Source organism: Lissotriton helveticus, chromosome 3_1 (assembly GCF_964261635.1).
Source record: "Lissotriton helveticus chromosome 3_1, aLisHel1.1, whole genome shotgun sequence".
Lineage (NCBI taxonomy): Eukaryota > Metazoa > Chordata > Amphibia > Caudata > Salamandridae > Lissotriton > Lissotriton helveticus.
Window position 1 is genome coordinate 1948259654 of NC_136061.1, and position 15691 is coordinate 1948275344.

Consider the following 15691-nt stretch of genomic DNA (forward strand, 5'->3'; position numbering starts at 1 on the left):
GCCACACTATTCAATGGAAGGAAATGTTATTTACTTTTAGCAATAGTTCAAATTAGGTTACCCGTCCCAGTTTCTTCAGCTGTAAATTAATTAGTCACCATTAGTCCAGACAACAAATATCTTCTTAATAAAGTCTTAAAAATAGTTTGTCTTACAGAGGTTAAAGTTTTTTTAATGGGACAGTTGGCCTATCGACCTCCCATCATGCTTGCCACCTCCCCCCCCTCCCCACGACGTACCTCAAGTTAACATTTCTAACTCATCTGAGTAAACTGTGTCCCTACAGGGCAGATGACCTATAATCTGAGCACAGGCTTGCAGAAGGATTATTGTCTCAGGAGTATCACTTTTCTTTCTTCAGCAATTGATCCTCCATAGGTCAAAGCTCCACAATATACATCCAAGGAATAATTCAATATGGCATATTTGTTTACGAATTCTTATAGAGCAGAGCGCATGTCTACCCAAAAACGGCTTCTCAGCGCTAATAGGGAAAGTGAGGGGTGAGATACTCTTCCAGTAAACAAATTAGTTTTATGGTGCTTTCTATAACTGAGCAAATTGTTATTAGCTCTCAGACAAATTGGGAGGGAATTCCAAAGCTTTGGTGCCTGGTAAGCAAAGGATCACCATCCACTTCTGGCCCTTTTTATTCTGGAAATAGCCAAAAGAAAATGACTATTTGACCTTAAATCACGTGTTTTATTATGTGGAACAATGATTTGCCTCAGAATATGTTGTCTCTGGGCATGCTTTACTTTGTGTACAATACAAAGAGTTTTAAATTCAATGTTCTTCCTTACTGGCTACCAATGAAGACTGATTGTGTTTTGGGAATGTTCAGCAAAGTCATGGCTGCCAAGATAAAGTGAATTGCCGTAATTCAAATGTGACAAGATGAGCCCTTGTATCACTATTCTGTGGGGTTCAATAGGAAGCCATTTGATGGTCTTCCTAAGAACTTTTAGAAGGCCAAATCACGTTCCTGCCAATTTTGTGGCCAGAGATGCCATGGTAAGGTCCTTATCTAAGCATAATCCCACTCTCTCAACTTCCTCTTTTGGAGAGGGACTACCACCAAGGCATGCGGCCCAAAAAAGATTATCCCAAAGGGAGAGGTTGTTCCCAACCACCATGACCTGGGTACTGAACATTTAAGCTGACAGACCTCAGACAGGAAAGGACCCTCCCTGACCTGGAAGCTTCTATTTTCCAGAAAGGAGGCCAGCCAATGTAGCATATTACCCATGATTCCTAGCACCTTCATCCTGCTTCGAAGAATAGGGTGGGAAACAGTGTTGAAAGCTGCGCTCAAATCCATAAGGATGAGTGCAGCTGTGTCACCTTGATCAATGTTCTCCTACGATCTTCTGTGGCTAACAGGATAGCCATCTGGGTACCATGACCCGGTCTTAAACTGGTTTGAGTTGGATGTATGAGATTCCAAAAACCTGGCCAAATAACCGTTGACCGCTTTCTCTAAAATCTTGCTTACGCCAGGAAGCAGAGATCCAGACCTATAATTATCTGCCTTGTCCGGATCCACGGACGGTTTTTTCAGTAATGGACTGACAACCGCTTGTTTCCAGCAGTCAGGGACTTGTCCTTTCTTTAGCAAAATATTATATTGGTTGGTCAGGGCTAATAACATGATATCTCCTTCTTTCAGCAAAATGTCTATGGTGGCAGGGTCTAAGGGGTATCCAGATTTAACGGTCTTTGCTACTTCCCAAATAACATTGCTGTTTAAGTGAGGGAATATTGAAAAGGTAGGAGTATCTTTACTAACTGTACTACAGCCATTAGTAGCTGAATGCGGATCCCAATCAAAGTCACTTCCCAGTGAGTCATAAATATGACTGACATTACTAATAAAATAGTCGGCAAGCTCGTCACAATACTCTCTGGAAGGGAGGGGGCCTGCCCTGCAAGTTTTGGTTTCAGGAAGGAATTTACAACTGTGTAGATTTCTTTGAAGGCATGTGAGGACCGGATGATTCTAACAGCAATGTCTGTTAGCCTAGCTTTCCTAATTGCATACTGATTGTTTTTCACTGTTTTTTTTATTAATCAATTACCTTCTTTTCTTCATCAAAATGAAGCTTCTATTTCCTTTTCTCCCTCTCACATTTTTTTTAACACTCTAATTTCGAGTGTAAACCAGGTTAGGATCGTCCTAGTAAGGTGGGACTTCAACATTTTTCTTGGGATCTGAGTCTCTAAAGATGACTCAATCCAGTCCTTAGAGGCCCCATAGACAGCATTGGCGTCTCCATCTTGTGAGCACCCTTAGCTCTGTAGTGCTTCTATCCACTGCAAAATATTAAGTTTAGATAATAGTCTGATTAATTTGGAGCAAGACGTATTGGGATTGAGTATATCTGTCCTGCTGATGAAAAACTCAATCAATAGGTGATCTGACCAGAGCACAAGTCGTGGATCACGGACCGTAAGAATGGTCAGATTGGAAAAAATTGGGTCCAATATATGTCCCTTACAGTGTGTGGGAAGTGTGACTAAATGTCCAAACTGAATTGCAGATAAATGTAGCAGATTTCGCGACTGACTACAAGTAGTAGGATCTAAATGAATATTTAAGTCCCCCAAGAAAGTAAAAATGAACAGAGTGAAGACTATGGAGTGCTATGGCTTCGGGGTGCACTGCACAAATTCCGTGACTGGCCCAGGAGGCATGTAATGAAGCGGCCTAGAGAATGTAAAATAGTGCAAGTAATTGATAGAAAACAAGTTCTCACAGCCTGCCATGGATATATGGGGAGGATTTCCACTCCAAAAAATCTCTAAACATAATAGCAACTGCCATCCCCACTTTCTAAACCCCCGCTTCTTGCCAACTCGGTCATTCCTAGCAATCGCATATCCTGGAGGGAGAGCTATTGTAAGATCTAGCCCACTATCCTTGTGGGGCCAATTCTCAGTGAGAAAAAGAACAGTTGGTTGCTGGTCTTCCAACAGTGTAAATATTTCCTCAAAGTGTTTGGGCAACGACCTACAGTTTAGGAGCAGTCCAAGGGGTGTTTGGCAGGTGCACAGTGCCTTAAATTTCTGACTGAACTATTTATTGGGGGTTCTTGATTGAGGGTTCTCCACAACTAACAAAACCACCATGGATCTTTCAGGTGTACCAAGCCAATATCCACACGCTCAGCATTTAATAGTCCAAGTGTCTGGCTCCATTGATTGTTGGCAAGGCTTCCCAGTCATGAAATTAACTCTTAGGGTTTCAGTGCTATAGTACCTCCCAGCTGAGCAAAAATGGGCAGGGGTTCTGGCCCCTGGACCTTGCCAGTCGGGACGGGCTTGCCTTTGGTGTGCCTTCGTCGAGCGCATGCAGTGCCTGCACTCCTTGTGATGCAGGGAAGCTAAAAAGCCGACCAAGATGGTGCTTACTTCAGTGCTAAAGGGCTGGCTCTAAACACTGCCACAAAATGCCCAAAGCACCACTAAAAAGTGATCATCGTGCAATAAAATATATAATTTAAAAACACTAAACATTCAAAGCAGTAAAATCACAGATAAACAGATTTTTGGGAAGAATTAAAATCCTCACCCAAAACGTTTCAGAGAAGAGACGTATCTGGTCACCATCTACAGATTCACCCCCTTGCCTTTCCTTGTCTCCCACTAGGGTACTTACGCTCAACACGGGAGGAGACCGTTGAGGCAACGCACTGGTGCTTAGTAGGGTGAGCTAGAGTGTCTTTTTGATTTCAGTTGTGGTTTGTTGTATCTTACCGACTCATCCGTTGTTGTTTTTAACTAGACCCATGTTACGGCAGGGTCGATTGTTTTACTGATCCTTGCTCAGTGCACCATGATGAGACAATATGGGTTGGCATTGGACTCTAAAGTAATCTATCTGTGTTTTCCCTGCATTCTTTTGTCATCCCACTCCAGGTTTCACTAAGAAGTGGCAGGACTCCCAGCCTGCCCCTGTATATCCTGTGGAGTAGGTAATATTCGCCTACCACAGCGTGTAGATAGTTTTGATTATTTAGGTCCTGATGAATTGCGCTGTATCTTTATGAACAAATAAGCATGAAACATGTTGACCACTAGGTAGAGTGTACTTTTCTGGATCCTCGCACCAGATAGTAGTCTCTCCTCACTGTTTTTAATAAGGTAGTTAGCCACTCCATTAAAGTCACGAAGTGGACTACCTAACCTTTTTTAGTCACCACTACTCCCTTACATCTACACTTCCCCTAGGGCCCTCACACCCATATGCACCAATTGGCAGGGACAAGAGAACTCCGACAAAGATCCCCATTTGGGTGCCCGTCGGACATTGCACCGCCAGTTTGACAAGGAGCAAAACCCAGATGATGAAGTATGACACCTAGCTTGCTGGGTGTGTGCGGGTTTTAGTCCCGAAAGGGAGGATTCCCCTCCCTTCCTTCCACTCCTTGGGGCCTGGTCCCCTCTCTCTTTTCTGGTGTACCACCTTGGGGAACTGCGTGCCACACTTTGTTTTCTTCATCTCTGGTGTCAGAGTCAAAACAGTATTATGAGGAGCGAACAAACCTCCAATCTGCAGCACAATAATTTCCAGCCAATTCCCAAGAAGGTGCTCTGGTACAAACCAAGAAAGCAACATTTACTTTCAGATTGTATAGTTTGATAACACAAAGTTATCCATTTGACAAATGCCATATTCAACCATTTGTAATGGTCTGAAATTAGTATGGGAACAACAGGGACTTTTTTTTAATTCTCAAAAGAATTGATGACTACTCTTTTTATCTTACTAGTGCCAAGAGTCTGTCCCAAAGGCGAGAATGAGAAAGTGCAGATATTCAAAGGATTGTAACGGTTTAAAATTATCATGGGGACAACAGATTTTTTATCGATTTCCAAATAATAGGTGAGTACTCTTTTTATACATGATAGTACCAAGAGCCGGTACAGCAAGCGAGAACAGGAAAGTGGAGATAGATTGATAATAAAAACTCTCCCATCGCTTAGGAGGAATGGATGTGTCAGGCCAGCAGCTGTCCCTAAGAACAGTGGAAACAATTCAGCACTGCATAATACTTGAATTTGACTCTACTGGTGGACTATATTTCCACTTAGTAAGCTAGATTCCCAAGGTGGAACATGTGCTTGGGTTCAAAGGGAACACCAATCCATTAAGTGTGTTAGGTCAATTTCCAATCATATAGAACTTCTTTTTTAGTGTCACTAAGAATTTGGGTATGACTGACAATTTGAAGAAAGTGATATAGTTGGTGACTACCTAACAATGATATTGCAGAATAGGGGTTGAGCAATGACTAATTGCTCTTGGAAGTTGCAGAAGATATGGGGCTTCTGGTTCCTCTTGATACAAAAAAAAGGGTTCTAGTTGGTGATCAAGCATCAGTGGCAAAATCTCTTCCAATCAAAGAGTAGCTTGTAAAATTAAAAGGCCTCATTGCTTCTTTCACAATCTTCATGAAGTCGTCTTGAAGAAGGAAGGAATTCAGGGACCAGCATGATAAGTTGATGGTATATCTTAACATAGCGAATTTGACTGCAGCTTTAAGTTATGGGCTTATGTAGGTGTCGCCCAGCATTTCTTGCCCTTCACTTTCTAGATACGGAACCTTTTGCCAAATCCATAGCAAATTTTTTTAAACTGGCTATTAAGCACAGGCAGAACTTGGAGTAACATTGGGTCGCACTTCTCTCGACTAAAAATGCCAGTTTAATGCCCCTAATTCGCTGCGTCTTAGCACAAATGTTGGTTGATTGAATTCTTACATTCTTTGTTTTAATTTGTTGGTAGTTTAAGTTTATTGTACTGATTATCCGTGTAGCTATACCGCATTTTTTACTCCATCTGTCGTAGCTTTCATGTTAGGAGTTAAAACTGCGTTTTTATTGGAGGAACGGAATATTGAGAAAACTCAATGCTGCCAATTAAACTCTGTCATTATTATGATGTTTTATGATTTTTTGTTATATCTTTTTTAATTGTAATTCCTTTTATCTATATGTAAATATATTGTGCTTTTATGGATGTTTTTCTCTACAACCGAATAAAGCTTGATTTGATTTGATTGATTTGACTGCAGCTTTAATGAAACAAATGTGAAAATGCTACCAATATCCTTCATTCCAGATATGCAGAAGGTTATTTTTCATTCACTCAGTAACATTCTTTTGACATGGGCAATTAATGCAAAATGTCTAGGAATCAGTTTCCTTCAATCTTGGAGAATAGATACTGAGGAGGTGAATTTCAAATGTTGCAAAAGGAATCTATCACCTGAGATCTAGCAGCCTGCTTAGGAAGTCTTTAGATCTGAATACTTTGTAATATATTTTACTTTCATTGATGAGTCGACAAATGGCCAGCTCCACAGTAATAGTGCCTCTCATCACGAGATATAATGCTTTTGACAATGCTTATTTCTTGACAACAGTACACATTGTGTTGAGGATAACCTGCACCCTGAAATATCAGGTTTCTGTAATAGACTGAAAATTCAGAGACAAGCAAATTTCACTAAACCACGTCTAGGGGGGTACTTCAAAGACACATAAAAGGCATTATATATTATCAGATCCCTTGAGGGCGAAATAGAGAATACATATTCATGATATTATGTTTGGTTTAAAAATCAGACTTAACTACCTTCACGTATAGAAATGTCCACCCCTGAATGTTGTGAAACTTGCTTTCTTTGGCTTTGCAATAATCTTTGTTACAGCCTTGGCTGAAGGTGTGGTAGATGAATCAAATTAATGCATGACAACATGAGGCCCAGAAGTGAAGCAACCGACCTTAGAAATGTTGCTTGCAACAGACTAGGTATCTTCTTCTTAATATAAAGGACCCCACCCCAGAAGTGTAAACAGATTAATTGCTTTCATGTCAACAGGGCAACACTGTGCTGGGATTCATACAAGACCTTCAGTCGAGAGGAACTTCAGGCTGTGTAAAGGATATACAGTGTTTGTTGCCAATCATGTCAAGATATAGGATTATTTTTCTTACAACATGGGCTGCAGCCACGGCTGGAGATACAGATGTAGTATAAACTTTGTACTGGTAGTGGTCTCAGACTAGTGCAAACTGAAGAAAGCATCTGTTATATATTCTCAAGGTGATAGAAAAATAGATACCACGAAGGTCAATGTAGACACACTAGCACTTCTTCACAGAGGACCCAAGGGACTATGTCATCATCTTGAAAATAGCACAAAAGAGATGATATATAATCAAGACTATTATTAGTTTCCTTCTGCCATTTCGTTCTTGGTCTACAAACAAATCTTGAAGCAGAGTTCTGATCTCTGTTCCTGTGAAAGAATGTTTTATAATCCTGAGGTCTATACTTCTTGCTCCAGGATTTTTAGAGGCTCTAAGAACACTAACTACTACGGTGATTACCAACTGGAGTGGACGCACTACAAAATCCTGTATGCTTTATAGAAAGTGATACTATAAAGTAACAGCATCTTTTGTGGAAAGCTTTTACTTCATCATCCAGATACTGAAGGATTTGACCATGGTGTCTGGAGGATTGATGGAAAACACTGTTAATCTCAGAATATTAATCTTTCAGTCCGTTTCTTCCTTACCATTTCTACCATCCACCATATGTCCCAGTTTTCATTTCATGGTCTGCTCATCGGCAAGTGTGCTACACAGGCGTACCTAAAGAGCGTAGAGCCTCAATGCTACTTTGGACGTCCGGTTTCAAGCTCGATAATATGATCTAAGAACCTGTATTTCTTTGCATCACCATGAGCCATCTATAAATCTGTCAAATCAGAGACTGAAACAAACTCTAATCAATAGGATTAAGAAAGCTTGACATTCTGGTATCAATTCTTCCATTTTTTGAGCCAATGTGAAGCTTTCATCAGGCTCTATACAGTCTTCCACATGGCATGTCCAACAGTCTAAATTGGCAGCAGACTAGGCTGGATGCAGTGACTTCACATGTAGTTCAAGTGTTTTCCAACTACAACTAGCAGGCAGATGAGGGAAGATTGACCCAAAAAAGGGCAACCCTCATCTAACGTTTCATATTTACACTCTTGCCAGACTGATGATGAATGGAATGATGCAGGCATTTGTGTAATAACCATTCCTCTGTCTTGAAGACCTGCCAACGTGGGAATAGTTTCCACCAGATACAATAGAGCATTCCAACCTCTTAAAAAGAAACCTAGTGCCCATTGAGTGCTATGGATGGGAATGTCAACATTTCGGTCTGCTTTTTGCACAATGTTTAGGAAGATAAGATCAACCTGCTGCAATGGCCTATCATTAATCCTTTCCTAGCTATTTCTATTCTCATTACTCTGATGCAGCAATCCAAAGCAGGAAAAAATATATATATATATATATATATCTGTAGATATCTAAGAAAGTAAGGTTCAGGATGCAATAAATATGGACCTTCTCATTATTAGAAGGATCTTTACCATCCACACAAGTGGAGGGAGCCTGCATATCACTTACCTGAGCACGCCGTCCTGTTGAGGAGAAGCCGACACCGCCAAGAGTCTTCACGCCATTGTAACCGCGCCGCCGCTCCGGGAACCACAATACCCGGCAGGCCACGCGGCGGCGCGCTGGGTGACGCGCAAGGAGAGCGCGAGAGCGGCTTAAGAGGCACACAGACCGGCAAAGCGGGGGAGCCTGCATATCACTTACCTGAGCACGCCGTCCTGTTGAGGAGAAGCCGACACCGCCAAGAGGAGTCTTCACGCCATTGTAACCGCGCCGCCGCTCCGGGAACCACAATACCCGGCAGGCCACGCGGCGGCGCGCTGGGTGACGCGCAAGGAGAGCGCGAGAGCGGCTTAAGAGGCACACAGACCCGCGGCGCGGGACGCGAGCGGGACGCCCGGGGCTAAGCCCGGGCAAAGGGCGGGCCCTCTACGACCCTCATCGGCACGACAAGGCCAGGCTAGGCCACCCCCCTGATACCTCTCACACGGATTATAAGGTACTGTCTCCAGTTAGTTCTATTTGATATAATTTTTCATAGAGGCATTGGCCTCCCATTCCGTTACTGGATTTCTGATTGACTTGCATATCGTTGCCAACATCGACTGTATCCATCTGAACTGAGCCTTGAAAGGTCGTTTATAATTACCGCTTCAATAATGGGGAAAAAGCTGGTTCCTGCCCCAGCTGAGACAGTGAATACTATTGATTCATATCTTGTACAAGTGGTCAGTAACATCAATAATAAGAGAAGACAATCTCTTGGCCTAAGCCAATCACCTATTCTGCCTACAGACAGCCCCTCTACAAGTATTTTAAGTACAGCGACATCGGATTCTCTCACAGAAAAATCGACGTCAGATCCTGCAGACCCTAATCCTCAAAACAATAGCACTGAGGCAGCTGCTGCTGCTGACGTTGACTTTCCAACAGATAGAACAGACTTAATAGATCTATCAGATAGCGTTTTTATTGATGTGAATCAACAGCTAGCTGCCACGGACGATGACCCACAATCCCTGCAGCCTTCTACACGGGCTGTTAGAGCCTGTAGAAGACTTCCAGTAAAGAGGGGGGGGAAACAACTAGGAAGGAAAAAACCCGCCACACCACCCTCTAGGCGGGGGGGGAAATACGTAGAGTCCGATATTGACATAGAGTCTAAACGCATTTTCGATGACGATCTTTTTAATAGGATTCAAGAAATGATAGACATCAAGATCAGGACTATAATCAAACCCCTGATCGGGAAACTAGATAAATTAACATCTGAGGTCAAAAAACTGGGTGGGGTACATAGTAAACTAGTAGATGAGGTAGAGAATTTATCCTCCCTCGTCACAAATCTAACACCCACGGACGTGGAGGTTACCCCAATTGAAAGTAATTTACAGCCCATTCAACAAGGGCCGCTGCTTTTGCCAGCGTTACCGTCAGTACCTATTCCTGGTCAGGATGCTGTTGTAGATGCTGGAGACGCCCGTAACAGCACTACTGGCCCTATAGTGGTTGCGCAACAAGAGGACGTTTCAGCCCAATTCAGAGTGGAAGCTTCGCCGGTAGTGCTGGTGCTGGCAAATGTCCCTGTTCTATCACAAGATAAAAAAGAGTCCAATCAGGATCTAAAAGATAAAGCGTTACATTGGCTCTCTAACAATATGTATATGGCTCAACAAGGGCTCGACAAACTGGCAGGGGATATTGTTATGACCAGGAGGGCTTCTTGGATTGGCAGTAAGCCAAAAAAGTTCCAGGGGGACTGTGTCATCCTAAACTTTGCCAATGCCGAGGTCCTTCCAGAAATCTTGAGCAATGTTTTCCCACCCCAACGTCGTAGTGGCTCTATAGTTCCTCTCACTCTCAAGTTCTTTTATGATGAGACTCAGCTTGCTACCATACCCATTATTCCCAGTTACAAAAGAAACATTAATCCCAGTAGCTGGGGAGGGGGTACCAGATCTCGACATTTTAATGACTGGTTTCAGCCTATAGCACATCGGGAGCCAGGAAGATTCAACTACCAGAAAGAGTTAAATAACAGGCCTGTCCTTGCACATGAGCCAAGGTTTAATGGTTGGGGTTCCGGCCTTATGGGCTACGAACATAGTGCTCGGGGAAATAAGCCCACACATTGGTTGAGAAACGATCAGTTTCTTACACGCCCAAATACCCCACAACCTATGTGGAACCCAGCTCTATATGGACAGGGTCAGGCGGCTACTCCATTTGAGTGGGGCTTTGCCACAGGAAACAGGTTTGGCCCTTTATCTGACTTGAATACCTGTGATTGACTCGAACCAGGAATTGATCTGGAAAGGGAGGTGTTGAACAACCCAATAGTAAAATGTGGAGATTTAAATACCGTTGAGCACTTGATCAATTCTGTCCCCAATGTAGCACCAGAGTCTCAAGCGTCAATTAATCCTGTACAGCAACTGCTTTCATCTCGGACTGTGGCTTTTGTAAATACGAGCACGTTGGGAGAGGGCATACAGAGCCTGTGTCAAGCTGATATCAGCGAAGGCCCATTATCGCAACTAGCAGTCGAAGGTGATTTAGAGAATGTAAACGAACTAAGGCTATCCACTGATTCCTGTAAGATCATTAGTTGGAACGTAGCAGGCCTAACTGCAAAACGTCAGGATCATGCCTGGCTGAGCTTTGTTACTAAGCATCATGTCATCGCCTTGCAAGAAACCTGGGATACATCCAACAATCTCTGGTGGGATGGGTTCACCTGCTTTACCAAACCCGCAGTGGCTAGCAGGGCGGGCAGAGCAAAAGGTGGATTGGTGATTTTGTTCGCGTTAGACTTAGTGGGAAGCTACAGGCAGATCAGTACTGACTCTGACAACATCCTAATGGTTGAAAGGGTGATTAATAAAACAAGCAGGACTTTATATGTAAATTTCTACAATTCAGGGAACAGTGATTATAGCGGTCGCAACATCTCCAGTTTGGATAACATTTTAAACACAGCAGCACAGAATATCGAGTTAGTTTTTGAGTTCATTTTATTAGGCGATTTTAATATTCATTTATGCAATTTAGCATGTAAGGGAAGAGGTAGAAATGAGTTTGATGATGCGGCCTTACAGGGACCTCATTTTGAACACTCTGCAGAGGGCCAGGAGCTTGAAGATTTATTGGCCAACTATGACTTATATGAACCTGATTGCGGCCTGAGGTCGCCAACTTTTACCGGCGCCCAAAATGGCACAGTGATCGACTACATTTTTGTTTCACCAGGGATCTTAAATCGGACCATGGCTTACCGTACAGTTGCAACACACTATAGTGACCATAACCCAGTTTTACTCGAAGTGGCCTGGGGTGCCCAGATGGGGGCGCCACCAATGACAGCAAAACCGGCACATCCCCTGAGGACCACTGATCAAGATCGATGAGTGAAGTGGGCTAAAGTGATTCCGGAATTTTTTTTATGAAAAATGCTTCCCTAAAATCAAAGACCAGGTGGAGCTTTGTAAAAACCCGGGCACGCAAGGTAAACACATAGTAGCAGCTTATGAGGCAATCTGTAACCAGGTATCCAAAGATCTTTTAGCAAAACCAACCCAGGGAGTACAAGGACATAAGCGATGGTTCGATCCTGTATGCTCGAAAGCCCATAGAGAACTGTTGGCAGCCCTAAAAAATGCCCCAAGGGATAAAGAAGTAATCTCGAGATTAAGGAAAACCTATAGGGCAGCCATTAAGAATCGTAAAGACACCATCAAACGCGAAACATGGGACAATCTTCTTTCAGCGGCAGTGCTTAAGGATAGTAGGAAATTTTGGGAGATCATCAAACAGCCCCTATTCTCTGATGACAGCAATGCACCCATGGACTGCGTGATCACAGATGAAAAATGGTTGTCTTTCTTCAAAAATGTTTATGGGGGTGATGAAGAGGGTATTAAAAAGGGCCCATTAATTAATGTGGATGTTCATCCCATCATCTTTAATCCCCAAGAAGTGGAGAAAGCTCTGTTGGCAACCACCAAACACAAGGCACCAGGCCCCGATGGAGTCCCTGCTGACTTTTTTATGTACTCTCCTAAACTGTGGGCTGAGGTTATGTCAAATGTGTTTAATGCAGTTAATGGTAATCCAGCTCCCGCCTCGTGGGCCAGATCCACCATCGTCCCCATTTTTAAAAATAAAGGTCAGCGGGACGACCCTGCGTTCTATAGGCCCATATCCCTCTTGGACTCAACTATAAAAATCCTGGGCAGAGTCCTTTTATCTAGATTGAGGGAGAATGTTGAGGGCTGTGGTGGGCTGTCCGACCTGCAATATGGTTTTAGGGAGAGAAAAGGGACCATCGAACAATGTATTAATCTGCATTTACTCATCTCTAAGTATACGGTGGCCAAGGAGGATTCTGTGTTTTTGGCATTTATGGACCTCTCCTCGGCCTTTGACCTCGTTAATAGGGCAAAACTTTGGTCAATTCTTTTGGAGATGGGTATTGATGAAGTTTTGGTTACGTTTATGGCCACCATGCATCAGGAGCTTTTCGCAGCCGTCCGAGTGTCAAACAATGGCAGAGGCACCCCACTTTTTAAATCTTTAAAAGGGGTTCGGCAAGGCTGCATCTTAGCCCCCACGCTTTTCACCATCTATATTAATGGCCTGGGGGAACACCTGCGAGGCCAGGATGCGGATGTGCCACGTGCAGGAGATGTCCATATCCCGGCACTCCTGTACGCGGATGACGCCGTGTTGATCGCCCGCACTGGTGTAGGTCTGCAGCGCCTCTTGGACGCTTTTGGCTCCTTCATGGATAATCTGGACCTTAAGGTCAATGTTTCCAAATCACATACGATGGTTATGGGGCGTGAGCGTTCCAAAAAAAGACATAAATCATTCTTCTGCAGAGGGGCCCCGGTGGCTAAGGTAACCACATTTCCCTATTTGGGTGTACTGTTTGACCAGAATGGAACGTGGGGGCCACAGATTAGAGCAAAGAGGCTGGCGGTTATTAGATCTTCCTCAGCGCTCTTGGGCTTTGCTGGCAAGCTGGGAGCCAGGCCCATGGAAGCCCTCTTAAAAATCTACAAGTGCAAGCCTGTGGCTATTGCACTATATGGATCCCCTTTGTGGGGATATGTAAATCTTGACCCCATTCAAAGGGCAGAAAATAGATTCATAAGATCTCTTCTCTCTATCCCCCAGTCAACTCCGACTTATTCCATACATAAAGAGGTGGGTTTATCCTACCTGTCAGACTCACTGAGTTTAGCACCCCTAACCCTGTGGCTGAAAATGTGGTTGAATGAAGATCTTCCTTTGAACCACATAATATTGAAGGATGTCTTATCACTTGATAAATATAGTAGTATCCCATGGCTGGCCTATCTAATTAAATCATTTACTGAATTGGGCCGTCCAGAACTCTTTTTAAGCCCAGATAAAATTAGGGCTCTGGACATAGACCTTATAAAAAAGTCATTCAGGGATATGAAGGAAGTGCGCCGTGAGGAAGCTGAACTGCAGAAGCCAGCAGTTAGGGCACATAATCTTTTGGTGAGCGAACCCTCCCTTGCACCTTACCTCACTTTTGTTACAGTCCCTTATCACAGGTTTTTATTAACTAAATTCAGGTTTAACCTGCTACATTTTTATTTAGGTTCTTTCAAGTCTTGGCAGAAGCCAGACCTAGCCCCCCCATGCAGTTGTGACCATTTTTCTGTGCAGGACACAATGCATTTTATTATGTTTTGTAGCCTGTACCATGAGCAGAGGGAAAAATATTTGCTCCCTATTCTGAAAGAAGTGGGTTTTACTCAGGTGCGTCCGGCGTTGATGTATTTACAACTCCTGACAAATCCCCGTACAACTTTCTGTATCGCTAACTTCTTAGTGGCCGCTGCGAGGGTAAAAATGGGGGGCCAAATCTCGCCTTAAAAAACTTTTAAAGTTGCTATGTTTTTTCTTTTGATATGAATTGTAAAATGCATTTTCTATTTATTCTTGTATATAGTATTTATAATATTCATTCAGATTGATGTTTTTAGGTAATTGAAGGGTCATTTATGTATGTATCCCTTCTCAGGGTTTTATTGTTTTGTTTCTTTGTATGACTTGTAATAAGTCGAATAAAGATATTCTGACTGACTGACACACAAGTGTTCTCTCCTGGAGATGGTTTCAGTATATGGATTTATATTTTAAGAACCCTCAGAGCAACATTGTCTACACCAACCGATCTACTCCACTAGCTCACACCAAACGTTTAGTGTGGGTAAACCTAACGGGGACAAACAGCAAACTAAAGTTCCCTGTATGACCCTCCACATATTTATTACACAGATCAATCTCAGATATTGCTGGTGCAGACTGCAAGCTGACTGAAGAGGGGAAGCAAGTGCTGGGCTCAGTAAGGACACCTTTCAACGATATGCTGGAGGTGCCCAAGGTAGCCACAAATGAGACTGTGCACCTGATTTCCACCTTTTGGGGATAGAATTAACCTTGTCCTGGTATTGTCCTGAGATGAGCTGGAGCACCTTCTATCAACCTGGAAAGGAGAACTAATAACACATTGTGCGAAGACTCTGGCCCTCATCTTTTGATGAGGATTATGTGCCAAATTGTTCTGGTTAAATATAAGAAAAAAAGAGATAACCTCCGCCAGCAAAATACTTTCCATTACAAAAGGCACAAATCCTGAAAGAACAACTTTCCATTATGAACTTCTTGACTGCTGGGCATTCTCCTGTGCTCAATACTGTATCCAAAGTGTTAGCAAACATTGTAGAAGTATTGGAGGGATACTTCCCTTACATCTGTGGCTCATTCCAATAACTTATCATAAGAGCGCACTAGGGTAGACCTTGTATGATGTTTGTTTACATCCATAAGCTAGTCGAAGGATTAAACTATTTCTAAAGCCATCTTCTGACAGAGGTGGAAAAAAGAACTGAAGGTAGTTTCCTTGAGACTAAATGTCTCACATAGAGAATGGCAAGTTGGCCAACTAAAGCACTGGGGCAGTGGAGGCCACCGCTCTAACAGCCTCATGGCAACCTATGAGCTATATTCTTAGTTCTCTCAGGGTTGGCATGGAACTTTTACCAAAAGTGCTTTTGCCAATGCAGCGGGTCACTCTCAGCCCATAGGACCATGGTATCAGGACAACCAGGCAGTATTTATTCCATTTTCTTTCAAGACAAAAGCTCGCCTATGAAAAATCAATGCACCTGATGCACTATGAAT

General features: G+C 43.1%; 1 protein-coding gene across 4 annotated transcripts in view; it reads right to left on the minus strand.

Moving 5' to 3' along the window:
* Positions 1 to 15691, minus strand: part of TIPIN (TIMELESS interacting protein) — a 282385-nt gene that overhangs the window by 65521 nt on the left and 201173 nt on the right. The window lies entirely within an intron of this gene.